The sequence below is a fragment of the Corvus brachyrhynchos genome, unplaced genomic scaffold, assembly GCF_000691975.1.
Source record: "Corvus brachyrhynchos isolate BGI_N302 unplaced genomic scaffold, ASM69197v1 scaffold44, whole genome shotgun sequence".
NCBI lineage: Eukaryota > Metazoa > Chordata > Aves > Passeriformes > Corvidae > Corvus > Corvus brachyrhynchos.
In genome coordinates this window covers 5,981,076-5,994,832 of record NW_008238359.1, presented here as the reverse complement: position 1 = coordinate 5,994,832, position 13,757 = coordinate 5,981,076, and positions in this window count along the sequence as shown.

Here is a 13,757-nt window from a genome sequence, read left to right as displayed (position 1 = left end):
ATGGTGGCTGCAGTCCTCTGAAGCAGTGATCCTGTAGTAAAACAGTCTGCTCTTCCTCAGGAAGTCCAATGGTGGCTGGGTAGCTCCTGTCCTCTGGAAATCCAGTGGGAAGCCGGTGTCTCTGGTGTTCAGCCTCAGATTATATCCACGATGGGATGCTTGGTTCCTCCCTCTGGGTGGAGCATCTCACAATGGGGTAACGAGTCATGAGGCAAAGTGTTGATTAGGCTCATTAACAGAAGATAGTCCGGAGGGAGTTATCTCTGAGTCAGGCGGCAGGACAATGATGGGCAATTAACAGAAAGATAGTCTGGGGGGGAGGAGGCAAGGAAACACTGCCCCACCTGATTTCAACAGCTGATGGGGATGGTAATAGAATACACTGCAACCCAGGACATACTGTTTTTGTTTTCATGCCAATCTGTATCTATCTGCTGGGCTTAGATTCTGCTGGTTGTGTCACTTCTCCATCTGGCAGTTTCAAATCCACTATGTGCTCATTTACGAATAGTGAGCTGTAACATTTTCTAAGAAGTGCTGTATGTGACCATGAAGCTACTGTATACTCACAAGGTCATTGAGGATATTAGTAGACATCTTTTCAGCTTCAGTTGGAGATAATACTCGCCTCATGCCCAGCTTGTTTAACGAGAATCAAATTCAAATAAGGGAATTAAAGGGAATCCCTTATTCAAGCACGCAGCAAAACAGGAGGTTCTCCCTCAGTGAGAGCCCACCCTGCAGAGCAGGGAAGGGCCTTTCCTATCCCGTTGTACAGCCAGAATTGGTGTCATTTCTAGTGAGATGCTTGAGCTCATACTAATTTTGACACCTGGTCATCTTGCAGCAGCATGAAGGCACCTTGAAGTCAGCAGTGTGACTCTGAGGGACCGCATCATATTTCAGGCTATGTTCTAGCTATGGTCTTAACAAGGTGGTGTTCTTGTCAAGATCATCCTGCAATGGATGTAGGCCCTGTGGAGACATCAAAATCAGGTCTATCTGCCCATCTTAGGGAGGCAAAGAAAAAGGAAAACCAATTAGGATTTGGGACTATTTTGTTGAGTGGTTCTGTCTCAATTTCTTGGTCAAATAAGCTTTTGCTGGTAGAATTTCTGTGAGTCCACATAACGTTGCATGGGTCAGATCTTCTAAGGGAAATGAACATGAGGGTCCAAGGTGTGCAGGAGGGCTGTTTAGCCATCAAAGCCAGCACGTGGGACTATCTGAAAGCGGCTTCTGGTCTGAAACCTGAAGAGGAGTCATAGTAGAACCAGGAGAGGTCAGTTATGATTAGCTTGGGAACAAGTAAACAAAATCAGCCTTGGCTAATTTTAGCCGTCTAAAAATTACATCAATAGCCTAGGGAAGGCCATCTTTAAGTAGAGGAGAGGAGGCAATTCAGCCCATCCATGTTAGATGCTGATGCTATTATGGAGTTATAGTCTGGAATTATTTTCCCTTGGGCATCAATAGAGGCAGCCTAGACAGCTTGTGTGGAGTGGACATTTGACTCTCAAAGTTAGATGGCAGTACACTATTCAGAGTTAACTGCTCCTCACCATAATTACTCTTGGGGGGCTCTTGTTCACATCTTGTCAAGATGAACTTGGGTTGTTTTCAAAATCTAGTGTGTCCAGCTATAAAGAGAACGATGATTTTTCTCCCAAATAGGCAACCTGTTTCACTAACCTATGATCCTTTTCCTTCCCATGTGACAGATGACATCTTTCATTTGCAAGGTACTAATTGCAATTTTATGCTTCTCAGCTGTGACTGCAGCTTCAGGACTGTATTTAGTTCTGGCTACCTAGCTCCACGCGAGACATAGACAAATTGGAGGTAAATAAGAGAAAAAAAGTACATTAGAGGTGAATAAAGAAAACTTTCATGGTTTATCATAAGATGAATCTAACAGTCTGCACTTGCAGTGCAGAGTATATAGGACCCTAAGGAGGAATTATTTCACATGGCACTAAGGAGTATAACGACAAGAGTTTAATGCGATGAGATTAGAAAAGACATATTTGGGCTAAACGTCACCAGAAAAATCTCTGACTGTGTGAATTGGTTGTGAAATATTATCCCAGGGGATTTCTGCCCCTTGACCCCTGGATATATAAACTGTGTGAGGCAAAACATTAGGAAGGGGAAACTATCCTGAATATCATGTATCAGTTTAGGCAATCTAATAGATCTTTCCCAGCACTAATTACTACCATCCACAGATCAAAGCCTAGAAGATAGACAAACCGTTTGATGATATGTTTTGCAGAGACATATCCCATGAGGAATATTTATAGCAATCTTACAACTCATTTGTGACACAGTTTGCCTTTGATTGCATTTCAAAGCTCAAAGATGAATATGTAAAAACAACCCTGTTCTGCTCCATACAATGAACCAGGTGCTTACTGGTGGTCTGTAAATATTTCCTCTCTAACTCCAAAATGTCAAATATATGCACCCAGCCTATACTCTTTCATTTAACCTGGGTTCCCTTCGGAACCAAGGACAGAGATTTAAGTGGAAAAATTTAGTTTTTAATGACATGTATACAGCCTTACACAAGACAAATCAGATAAAGGTATAGACACTGCAAACCCGAGTCTGGGAGCAGGTCTGCACCAGGAGCTAAGTCATGCATCAAACCTTTAAATATATTTTAGAATTTCACATTACTTTTTAATTCTCATTGAAAATGAGAATTCAGACGAGCAGAGTATCAACCTACATTTATTAATAGCCTAAGACAGTAAGTCTGAGAGGTATCCTGAACAACTCCGTGGTAACATTCCATGGCCACCTTGGCAGGAGACTTCCTGGGACAGAAAAGGAGCGAGCAGCACACCCAACAAAGACATCCACACAGATACACCTGGAATGGTAGTTCAGCTGCTCTCAGGAGAAGTAAAAGTCCTTAAACTGCCCTCACCCTAGTTTATTAGTAGAAAGATCCTATATAACTACTGATTGGAGTAGTGGACCTGGACCACGAGAAAAGACGCCATTCAGAAGTACCTTAGGTGCTGCAAAGCACTTTGCTGTTTCACTTGATAGTCAAGTTACCCACTTGAAGAGAGTTTTATAGCTGGGGTGAAGCATGGAGATCCAGCCTGACATCCTGCATTACCCATGGAGTTCTCTGCCCCAGTTGCTAATCTTGTTTGAGCTAGAAAGACATTTTAAAGAACAGTCAGTCTTGAGTTAAAAATTATCACAGTGTAGGTGTACATTACGGTCTTTAGTTCATCATTGTCTAGTTATTTCTATTTATACTTCAGCTGTTAGCAAGATATCTTAAGGTCAAAGGCCCCAAAAGTCCTAGTGTACTGTATCAGTATATATATAGAATATATATATATACTATATATCAGTACTGTTATTCTAAAACTTGCACTTTCATCAAAAGCTGAAGTATACTTTGACAAAATCTGTTTCCATAAATATTAATTATATTACTTTGATCCGATTATGTGATCTGAGATTGAAATCAAGTAGAAAAGCCCACAGTTATCTGAGTAATTCCATATACCCTATTCAAATACTCATTTCACCCTCACTTTCTGACAAACTTTTACAGTTTTCCTTCTGCTTTAGGACTAATTGAAAATAAATTGACAGTAATAGTCAAGAGATCTCGAAAAGTTTCTGGAAACTTCTGATTTTAAAATGTCTAATTTTAGAAATGGCTGTGAGCAACAATATTTAATTCTTGGAACTATACCTGTGTTAACTAGCAATGCTAATATATATTTTATGTGTTGATTTTTAGTCAAGGTAACTGTTTGAAGTAATTTTTAGACAGTCTCATTGTCACTGTGGGAAATCCAGAAGAAATCATTCAGCTTAAGTCACTTTCTCTATACAGCACAGAGAGATGTTTTAAGTAGATACTTATCCTGTGGTTCAAAAATATTTGAGATCACTGGTTTCCCTTACCAGTGGCAGAAAGAGCTGATGCCCTCTCTGGCATAGAATTTCTGCTATTTTGAGATCACTACTTGCTGTTTTAGTTATAGCAAGTGATTTAAACTGTCTGGTCACAGAAATCCTACATTTGGTAATATCTGTTAGGTCAAATTGATGTTTATTAGTGACCAGGCAAATTCTTTTTGCTTATTTTCCAGACTGAGTGTTAGCTTAAGAAAATTAGATATTTTCTTCCTTGCAAGTCTGGTGGTTGCTTTGCTGATTACTTTCATGGTGTTTTAAATTTGTGCTAATGACTGCTTTTTCTGTACTTCCACTCTGCTCTTTTTCTACCAGCTTAATGCCTCAGCCTGATCCCAGAGAAGTCTATATGCCTTTCTCTTGATTTGGAGCCCATGTAACTGTACATTTCCCTAGGAAAGGTAAGGAATATTTCTCAGCTTTAACTTCAGTTATTTACCTTGCTCTTACCTAGCTTCTGCCTAGCACTTACCAGTTCTTCCAGAACACTTAAACATTGTTTTTAGTGGCTCTCTGCTGAGATCTCTACTCCCAGTAGCACATGGGATGACTTGTCATTAGTATTCATTTAGACTATCAGTAGTCATTAAATCTATTTAGAGAACCACAGAATACTTTAGCTTGCCCCTAGAAGTCTGTTAGTCCAACCTCCTGCTCAAAGCAGGACTGAGTCCGAAGCTGAGCCTTGTATTTCCCTTTCAAGTCCAATAAACCCTGTCTCTTGCAGAATATCCAGCAAGGACCATCCTCTGCTTTTGAGCAGGTTGTGACTTCTTTACAGGAACATGTACAGCCTCACAGGCTGAGACTTCCACAGTGAGCTTTCCTATATGCCTGTAGCCTCCCCCACACCACGTGGCGATATGCTCTGTACTTTTCTAAGCATCTTCTGTGTAGATGGCTGAAGAAAACAATTAATAGCAATTTTAGTGATTATATGCAAGAGTGACTTGGTTCTGCTCTTAAAGACAAGTAAAAAACAGTAATAGAATCACAAAATGGTTTGAGTTGGAAGGGATCTTAAAGATCATCTAGTTCCAATCCCCCTGCCATGAGCAGGGACACCTTCCACTAGACCAGGTTGCTCCATCCAACCTGGCCTTCAACACTTCTAGGGATGGGGCATCCACAATTTCTCTGGGCAAGTTTTGCCAGTGACTTGCCCCCTCACAATAAAGAATTTCTTCCTTATATCTAATCTAAACTTTCTCTCTTTCATTTTAAAGCCATTCCCCTTTGTCCTGTCACTACATGTCCTTGTAAAAAGTCCCTCAGCTTTCTTGCAGTCCCCTTTCAGGCACTGGAAGGTCACAATAAGGTCACCCCCTGAGCCTTCTCTTCTCTAGGCTAAACAACGCCAACTCTCTCAGCCTTTACTCATAGGAGAGGTTTTCCTTCCCTCTAATCACTTTTGTGGCTCTCCAACAGATGGCTTTCTTTTGCTGAGGAGCCAGAGCTGAGCACAGCACTGCAGGTGGGGTCCCATGAGGGCAAAGCAGAGGGGCAAAATCACCTGCCTTGACCTGTTGGCCATACTGCTTCTGATGCAGCCCAGGATGCATTTGGCTTTCCAGGCAGCAAGCACACATTGTTGGCTCCTGTCTGGCCTGCCAGGAAAGCAAGCAACCTTTTTTTTCACTTTCTTCCAATGTCTAATCAAAAATATTTTCCTGCAAATTTTCATATGTTGTTTACCATATTTTATTTATTTGTTTACCATGCCAAAGCTGGCTTGACAGATCTGTGGCATACAGAATGTTGATTTTCTTTGAGAACTTACTCAAGTTCCTTACTCGTATTGAAGAGACAGGTTGGATAAAGTGAATTAGGGTGAAATGTAAGAGTTTGTGATGTACAGGAGATTGACTTAGATAATACAGTGTATCTTTTATTGTATCAATCTGAAACTATAAAAGGCATGGACTATAACAAGCATGACATCCTGATACAAAAGGTACTACCTGCATGCATAACACAATGTACACTAACTTTACTGATTTGGAGACACATCATTAACGTATTTGAAAATAAATACTTCACAACCACTTGTTGAATATTTCCTGTGTTGCCAGCATGAAGGAATAAGGATACAATTCTCCATTGTACTGCAACAGCCATGATTATAAATGGAAAGGCAGTTTTAAAATAACAAATTCTCTATTATGTTTCATTAAAAGCCAGCTGTTTGCTACCAGCAATGAACACAGAAGGGTCTGTGACAGCAACACTCCAAGTTATACTTTATCTAAGTGTACAGTGCTTATAGAGGTGGTAGTATGTGTTGGTAGTGCTGACCTGCTCCTTTATATGACTTTCAAACAAACTCTCTTTTACCCTTGCTATAAAGCTAAGTGCATTTTTTTTCAAAGTTCTTAGTAAATAATCGCCAAACGTCCATTTACAAAAATAGAATGGAGCAGAAATTCCTAACCGAGGCTTTGGGTCCGGACAAACGGTCTCAAATGTTTAAATATTTGATTGGAGAAAAGCCAAATTTTGAATGTCATGGAGGGTGGCCAGTGCCAAGCATCCAATTCTTCTACAGGACCTGAATGCTGGAGCTGGAGCTAATTGTTTACCCAGTCTGTCTGCCCAGGCAAACAAGCTCCTGGAGGCTCATTGCTGTGAGTCTGCTCGGATCCCCATTCCTCAGCCTTTATGTACTTATTAGGCGTACAATAAACGGCAGCGAGGCAGGCGCAGACGCTAACAAAGACGGGAAATGCCAGGCCTGGCCAGAATGAAATCAGTGTGTCGTGAGTGCTCTTGTTCTGAATGTGAATACGGAGCTTCTGTTGTGAGGGCAGAGGAGTGGCAGAAGGAGGGTGAGATGAAGTTGAATCCCCTGTACTCAGCTCGCCGGGGAAAGCTGACAGCTGACTGAGCCCTGATTAGGACCTGTCAACCTGATCCCACAGGCAATATTCTCACTGAAATAAATGGGAACTCTGTCTGATTAGGAACAGTATTGCATTATGTTGGTTCATATATTATTTGTATTTCTCTGGAATCCACAAGTCTTAACTCTGTTTGGAACTGCATTGTGCTATACACTATAAAAATGAAAAATAAAAGATACTTTCTCACTCTATTTTGCTACCACGATAGGAAAAAATAGTCTATCTGTCTAAGTTTGCACAGTGTGTTACTGGTACAACCTGGAAAAGAGTCAGCATCCCAGAACCCCCTTCCAGTAACTAATATTACTCTAATTTAATTTGGTTTCTCAGCTACATCACTAACCCTAGGACTTAACTCCCTTTGAATTTCATGTTCTTCCATATTCCTCGTAGTAGTTTCAGGAGACTGTCAGACTCTGTAATACAACCCCATGTGTCATTCAGTGAAGGACAGAACTTTTAATTTGTCACTAATGTGCTTGAGGATACAACAATAAATTTGTGGGACTGATTTTCTTCTTGGAAATGTTCGAGGAACAGAAACCAAAAGAAATGTGGAGCTGGAAAACAGCAGCTTTTGATGTTAAAGTGTTCCTCTCTTAGAAAGTTATCTGAGGAGCTGTTTGTTTCCTCATGGTGGTTAACTAATGTCATAGTTTGACAGAGATCATGAAGTGTGGGAACTGAAGAGAGACTCTCAGTTTGGAAAACAAGCTCTGTGATTTCCTTTGGGGATCAGTGGTGTACTGTAGCATCAGAGGGACCTCTTGTGAATCAATGCCTTGCTCCTTTAGCCTGCAGCAGTGCCTGTGCTGAGGCAAGGGGATGCCCAGGTCTTCCTCACTCACTCAGTTTCTGGCCTTTCTGCTGAGACAACTGATAAATATGTCAAAAATTGGTGCTGTTGGAAGATGAATTTATATTACAAGCCTGTGTCTCCAAATTGCCAGCTGGCAGTAACTCTGGTTGCTGCTGCCTTGGACCTGATTTGAATGCCTGACAAAAGGGGAAAGCTCCATGTGCCATTGTCTGCCTCTATGAAAAAGCTCCTCTGGCTCTTTTCTAACTCACTGAGGAGGACTTGAAAGTGGGTTCATCTGTGCATGGAGATGAAATCACAGGGGAGACAGGGCATTGGGGGGGCCCTTATGCTCCCCAGAGTCAGAGGACTTCCTGGGGAGTCCCTGAATACTAATACACCACCCGGGAAATGAATAGGAGGAACTGGAGGGCTGTGCAGCTGCCGCGCTACACCATCACTGCAGTTACAGAGGTGTGGTGGGATGTTTGCATGGCTGGAGTGCACAGATGTACTCAGGTGGAGCTACAATACATGCATATCACTTCAGGAAATACAGAGAAGATGGGAAGAAGGCTGTGCTCATTGTCAAGGAGAGCTCTAATGTGCAGAATGACTAGATATCTCCAGAGGTCCTTTACAAAGTAAATTTCTCTACAGTTCCCCATGATGCATTCTCCTTGGAGGATTACTCCTCAGCCTCACAGATCCCTCCTCGGGAGCCCAGCCTACATTGCCCATTTTCCTTTGTCACAGTTTATTACCCCTTCATTCTGCTAGAAAACCTTTTTCCCTCTTGGTCACTTGCCAAAATTAGTGATAAAACTGGAATTATGAAGACACTGCCAAGAAGACAAGTTTCTGACGTCCTCTGCTGAAAAATAGCTTGTGTCTGGGAATATTGATCAGGACTTAGTTTTCATTCTGTAGTCTCACATTCAGTTGCTTCTTGCAGGCATTGGTTTTCTGGAGGAAAACAGGGAAACCTAAGAAACTGCAATTGGTTAAATGCTACGAGTAGAAGTAGGACAGGTTTTCTGAAATAGAAGTAGACATTTTAGTACTTTGAAATATTAGAAGCCCAGAAGTTTGTTAGAGTGCAGTCACAACAAGAATTTAAAGCTGTGGATCTCATGGAGGGATGGACTGGGATAGAAGGTACTAAGAGGGAGGAATGGGATAAACAATGGGAGTTACACCTGTACTGGCATCTCCAAGTTGCTTTACCCTTAACTGGATTTTCCTTGAAATGCCTGATGACATTTTTTCTCCCCCAGTCCTTCATGTCTCCTCTGGCCTTCTGGCCTCAGCCCTGGAGCCATCAGAAGAGGAAGCTTTTGCCAATGCTGCCCAGAAGCTGGTAATCATTCCCATGCCCAGCTGCAGGCAGTATCATTTTCTGTTGTTACAGCAAATAGTAACCTGGAATAAAATTTCATGTTGAAAGCAGCTTTGCAAACCATTATTTGAAAGAATACTACAACCAGAGCCATAGCATAAAGACATGCCTTGTGAAATTTGGAAGGCTAGTATTTAACCTTTTTCTTAAAGCCTTTCAGAAACTATTTGGACCAATCTCTTTGCCTATTCAATTATATTCATTTACAGCAGATGAAAACTTATGTGCAAGGATAAAAGCAGTTAATTGTTTTATTAAACTGTGGTTTCAATGCAGTGGATAGGAAGTACATAGTTTCATGCTTAACTGCTCTGGATCGTTCCTACAGCCTCCTCATTATTTGGATGGCAAGCCTGCTAGACCCTGTCGCAAATAGCCTTCTGGAAGTTAGAAGACTGGAATGGAAGGTAGTTGCCATCTTAATTCTGCAGTTCTGTTTTCCAATGATTTCCAAGGAAGAGTTCCTTTGGCGCTGAACTGGGAATGACTGCAGATTGGCAAAGCCTTTTTCACTTAGTGATTACTGTGTAGTCAGAGGACGATTTTTCCACAAGAGATTTTTCCAAGAAGCTGAATGCAGACAAGTTCAAATGCTCTGTGAAGTTATGGAACTGGACACTGCTCCTGTCTGCCAGCAGAAGAAAGGGAATGGCAATAAGCAAATTATAAAGCAAGCCATGTATAGGTAACTGTGGTGATAGTTTATTTTTTCTATCTCTGATCTTCCCACTGTAGGAGCCGGATCTTTGTATGGAGAAAAGAAGCCATATAAATTAGGAAGGATGCACAACACTGCCATAAGGGAATTTGGACCAAGTTACCTGCAGCTGAGAGGTGCAATTTGACAGAGTCTGTAGGGGTCTGGTGCAGTGCAGTGAGCAGCTGGAACCCTGGGCTGCAGAGAAGAGTTACTGGGATACAGCAATCAAATCAAAATCACATGTGAACTTGAATGTGTCAAGGACAAGGAGCCAGTGGCCAGGCACAGGTTCATGCCAACCGTTCTAAAATGTCAGCATTGCTCGTGCTCCATGGCTCAGGGACACATTATCTTTTCTGGGTCAGGCAGCCTGAAAATATCCCTCTGGTGCAAACAGGTGATTCAAAATCTGGCAACTCAGCTAGTCCCATGCCCTATGTATATGTCTCTGTGAACATGCTGCAACATAAGGCTGGACCTACATACTTGGCTAATAGCAAGAGGGGACACAGATACACAGCTTGTGTCATGGGCAGTGCTCATGAGGAGAGCAGCTGCCTCCACAGCACCCTCCCTAGGTAAACCCTCACTGCAAAAAGACAGCTTATTCCTCCAGCACAGGTATCAGTGCTGAGGTCTCCTCAAAGAAGAAGACTTTCTTACTGAAAGTCATTTTGCACTGTCCCTGGAAACATGTCACTGTGGAAAGTTTCTATCCACCTATTTGCCGGATTGTACCAAGCATATATATATGTGTGTATATATATGTGTGTGTGTGTATATATATATTAGCTGTGTCTCTCACTAGACTGCTGACACTGTACAAGAGCAAAAGTCAAAGGACATTTTGATTTAATAGCTGGACTTTGCCAGGAGAAGATCTGTACATTTCTTTCATCTACCTACTGATAATGCAGATATAATTAAAGCATCTACGACTGCCTGAAAACATTCTGACATCATTTTATCCTGTTTCATCTACATTCGAAACTTCCTCTATAACAGTGCTGACTTTGATGATATTTTGGATTGACTTCTTTGACTGATTTTTTATTTCACAACAACTTCTTGTCTCCAAACATATTTTGTTCTATATTACATTATATTAATACTCCCAAAAGCTAAAGTCATAATAGTATTCTTTGTTCTCACCATAATAGAACTGACATTAAAATGTTGGCATTTAATGTGGAATGGAAACTTGAGGTTTCAGATAGATCTAACCACTTTTAATTAATCCCTTATTTTAATATAAACTAAAACACTAGGGGCAGGGACTCACACCTGCTCCATAGAATCCAGCTGTATTCTCATGAAAGCAGGAAGACATGGTTGTTTCATAAAATATTCTGAACCTCCATGAAAAATTTGATTGGAAATCAGGAGATGTACTTCCAGCCAAAATCAGTCAATAGAGATTCTGTCTCTGTTTGCTGCTCGGATAAATTTGAACTTCACATGTCATGGAGAGGAAAATGGAATACATTAACATTGAGGAGTGAGGTTGGCAAGCTGTCTCAATAAGCTATTTGGAGTGAGGAACTACGTACACAGCTACACTTACTACCCCTTTCACTTCACTGAGTGAACTTCCTCCTCATTTTCTGGGGAACCCTGCTGGAGGAATGATTCTGACCAGCTTTTTTATTCATAGCCACAACAAAGCCAAAGTTTTTGAGTTTGTGCGTCTAATAAAATACAAAACACAGTGAGGAACTCAGAACTACAGCACCTTCTATAACCATCTGCACAGTCTTTGCTAGTTGAGAGTTGGAAAGAAACATTTTCCCATGCCAAGGAAAGGTGAGAGGGGACAGTAGTTTAGCTTGCATCACATATCTTTTCCAGAGTCACAAGCCAAACCACTGCTATAGATTTCCCCCCTCCCACTCACTGGGCTTTCTAATGTGAGAAATATCTTCCCGTGGAAAGCAGTGGTTATACAGTCACATGGGATCCTGCCTTACTCATACTGTTGGTATCTGTTTTATGAAACAGGACAGAGATGCCAGAGTTACCCTCAGGCTGGGATGTCTCCTGTAAGCAGCTGCAGGAGAAGTCAGGAGGGAGTAGACAGGCTCCAAAAACCTTCCCAGTCATCACAGAGAGTGACTTTTATTGGACTAAGCAGCAGGCGAACATCCTGCTGTGTATTATGGCCCACGTACTGCCAGGAGAGCAGGGGACATAAATCTGAAGACCAAACCACCCATGCTCCCTGAAGACCCTGAAATATTTTTGTAAGACAAAGCTGTTCAGTTCTGAGCCTTGGACAAATTCCAATCTAAGTACAATGTGCTTATCTACAGTGCTTTGCCAGCAGCAGTAGGACACTTACCCATCTCTCTCTGACCTTAGCAGCAATACCAGCACTGTTTGAGCATCTGCTCTGCTCGGCACCAGCCTAGCTGAGAGTATTCCAGTGCTAAGCAGAGCATGCTTTAAGTATTAGATTTATAAAATTCTTTGAGAATGTCACCCAATAAATTCCAAGCTTTTTGAAAACCATGAGCATATCCACCCAGAACCTGAAACATGAGGAAGAGGGCTTGGCAAACCCAGATAGCCCCAGCACCATCAGCCTATGAGCAGCTTGCTCACTGCTCTGGAGAATGTCAAGAGGGGAAGCACAGCTCTGGGCCACTGGATTGTCCCCCAGCTCAGCTGAGCAAGGTAGGCATTAGGCACTTGCACTGTGTTTGTGCCCCAGAAGGTGGCCAGCAGCCTCAGCTATCTGTGGTTTGGTGTGCTTTATGTGCAATATCAAACACTCTGCCATGGATGTGAATGGGCGGATAGGATGTGCTGTACAGAGAGCAGAAGGGTCTGGAGAGCTCACTCACATGCTAGGGAGGATGGCTTTCTACAAAGGCAGAGCTGTCTGCTAGGGCTTTAGAAGGAGATAGAAAAGCAAGATAATAACCTGAGATAAATGTGTGGAGCTCCTATTCTCATTCCCAGGCTGCTTTGCCTTTTTTTCACTGAGCACAACATCATTTCTTTCAAAATGTGTCCCAGTAGAGACACAGCAGGAGAGGGAGTGGAAGCAATGTGAGTTGATGACACCCTCACCTGTAGGAGCAAAGGCAGAGTTGTTGGTTGATGGGTGTGCTGGACATAAAGATGAAATGAGTCAATCTTTTTCTAAAAACCTTTCCCACAAAAAAAAACCCCAACCAACCAACCAACCAACCACCAAAAAAATCATAGATGAAATGAGGACTGAGGCCATTTGGAGAGTTCTTAACTCTTATTTTCACTGTTCTGCCATGACTCTTGAACACTGACAAGATGTTTTTTCACTCTGCTATATATTAATCTTCTGCAAAGGCTAGTACAGACAAAAATGGGATATGAGGTAACATCACAAAAGGAAAGCTGTAGGTCTAGCTGTTCAAGTTATTAAGCCTTTGGAAGCTTGTCTTTGAGATTGAGGGAGGATATTGTCCCCTTCACTCTGCTCTGGTGTAGCCTCAACTCAAGTCCTGCATACAGTTTAGGGCACCACAATATGAAAAAGACATTAAGCTGTTGGAGAGTGTCCAAAGGAGAGCCACAAGAATGGTGAAGGGCCTTGAGGAGAAGCCATGCGAGGAGCGGCTGAGGGCACTTGGTCTGTTCAACCGGGAGGAGACTGAGGGGAGACATCATTGCAGTCTGCAACTTCCTCGTGAGGGGAAGAGGAGGAGCCTGTCACTGGTGACCAGTGACAGGACCAGAGGCGATGACCTGAAGTTGTGTCAGGGAGGTTTAGGTTGGATATCAGGAAAAGGTTCTTCACCCAGAGGGTGGCTGGGCACTGGAACAGTGACCACCAGGGAGGTGGTCACAGCCCCAAGCCTGGCAGAGTGCAAGAAGCATTTGGACACTGTTCTCAGGCACATGGTGTGACTCTTGGGGATGGTCCTGTGCAGGGCTAGAAGTAGCATGCCAAATAGTTCTGGCAGATTTGGAATAGAATAGTGTACCAGTAGATTGTTCTTATGTAATCCTAAATGGTATCCA